Below are 2,112 nucleotides of genomic sequence, written 5' to 3' on the forward strand. Positions count from 1 at the left end.
TTCCCACACCGGGAGTCGAACCCGGGCCGCCTGGGTGAAAACCAGGAATCCTAACCGCTAGACCATGTGGGAGAAGACGAAGGAAGGGTGGCCCAGAAGCTACCTGAGGTAAGATGAAAGGGACCAGAGAGGTTCATCAAGTTCAGGAGAGTAACCACCCGATTGGAGGTTAAGGGAGTGCAAGCAGTTTCACATCCAATCTTGTCAAGTGGTGGTTTAGTCACCAGGTAGCGTCCAACTCTTGCGACACCATAGACTGTAGCCGGCCAGGGTCCTCTGTCCATGGGATTCTCTAGGCAGGAGTACTGGAGTGGGTTGCCATTTCCTTCAAAGACCTTACATTTGACTCACTGTTATGAAAACCATCATTAAGTTCTCTGGATTTGAGACACACGTTTTCGAGGCAAAAGCCCCGTGCGTGTCTCCCTTCGCCCGGCAAAGCAATAAAGCTATTCTTTCCTGCTTCACCCAAAACTTATGTCTCTGGGATTTGATTCGGCAAGGGTGTACAGAGAGGCCGAGCTTTCGGGTAACGAAATTACCCCAAATGCTTTCTGTCCAGAAAGAAAGAAAGTGAAAGAAAGTGAAGTCGCTCAGTCGCCTCCGACTTTTTGCGACCCCATGGACTGTGGCCCACCAGGCCCCTCTATCCATGGAATTTTTCAGGCAAGAATACTGGAGTGGGTTGCCATTTCCTTCTCCAAGTGGTCTTAACCCAGGGATCGAACCTGGCTCTCCTGTATTGCGAGCAGACACTTTACCATTCGAGCCACCACGGAAAGCCAATGCTACTCTGTCCAATAGCAATACAAAAATTTTTTTTACTGGAAAAAGATAATTCCAGGGCTCCCGTTGCAGCTCAGTGGTAAAGAATCCTCCTGCCAATGCAGGAGACACGGGTTTGATCCCTAATCTGGGAAGATCCCACACGTCGAGGAGCAGCTAAACCCGTGCGTGCGTGCTAAGTCGCTTCAGTCGTATCTGACTCTTTGTGACCCCATGGGACTGTAGCCCGCCAGGCTCCTCTGTCCATGGGATTTCCCAGGCAAGAATACTGGAGTGGGTTGCCATTTCCTCCTCCGGGGGATCTTCCCGACCCCAGGGATGGAACCAATGTTTCTTAGGTCTTCCTGCCCTGGCAGGCTTCTTCTTCACCACTAGCGCCCCCTGGGAAGCGAAGCCCGTGAGCCGCCGCTATTGAGCCTGTGTTTTAGAGCCCGGGAGCCGCAATAACTGAGTCCACGTGTTGTAACTCCTGAAGCTCGCCAACTCAGCAGAAGGCACTGCAATGAGAAACCTGCGCACCGCAACTATAGAGCAGTCCCCACACACCGCAGTTAGAGAAAAATCCTAGCAGCAGTGAACACCCAGCGCAGCCAAAAATAAAATAAAATAAATTTAAAAAGAAAAAGACAACTCCAAAGATTATTGTGTTACTGCCCTTTGGGCATTAATTGGATTGTCTTTTTTTTTTTTTCTTTTTGATTATCGAGCATTCATTCTCTCTGTTGAGACCATATCCACTGATCTGTTTCCCCCTCCCCCTCCCAACACTATGCAGCTTTCAGGATTTCAGTTCCCCTGCCAGAGATTAAACCCCGGCAGGCCACAGCAGTGAACGCCTTGAATCCTAACCACTAGGCCACCAAGCAACTCCCATCTACTGATCTGTTTTTACGTTCACTGATCATTTCCTTGGTTATATCCAACCTAATGTTAATCACACCCAAAGCATTTTTGACTGCAGATACGGCACTTTCAGTTTGGGGATTTCAAACTGAAATTTCAAACTGATTTCAAACTTGGTTTTTCTTTTATAGTTCCCAACTCTCTCCTGAAATTTCCCATCTCTTCAGTCATCATGCAGATCTTCTGTAGACTCTGATAAATTCATCCATGTTATTTCAACTTTTTGCTAATTTCAACGTTTGAGTCATTTGTGGGTATCTTTAGATAGACCGATCTTTCTCTTCATTACAGATCACAGTTTCCTGTTTTGTTGAATGTCTAATAAATTTTAAAAATTAATTAATTATTTATTTCTGGCTGCGCTGGGTCTTCATTGCTCTCTCCTTGGGCTTTCTCTAGTTGCAGCAAGTGGGGACTACTCTT

At 47.1% G+C, this 2,112-nt stretch overlaps 1 non-coding gene across 1 annotated transcript; it reads right to left on the reverse strand.

Moving 5' to 3' along the window:
- TRNAE-UUC lies at window positions 1-72 on the reverse strand. Its single transcript has one exon. It is a non-coding gene; the product is annotated as a tRNA-Glu (tRNA).
- Between the last annotated feature and the right edge of the window lie 2,040 nt (window positions 73-2,112).

The sequence above is a fragment of the Bubalus bubalis genome, chromosome 2, assembly GCF_019923935.1.
Source record: "Bubalus bubalis isolate 160015118507 breed Murrah chromosome 2, NDDB_SH_1, whole genome shotgun sequence".
Lineage (NCBI taxonomy): Eukaryota > Metazoa > Chordata > Mammalia > Artiodactyla > Bovidae > Bubalus > Bubalus bubalis.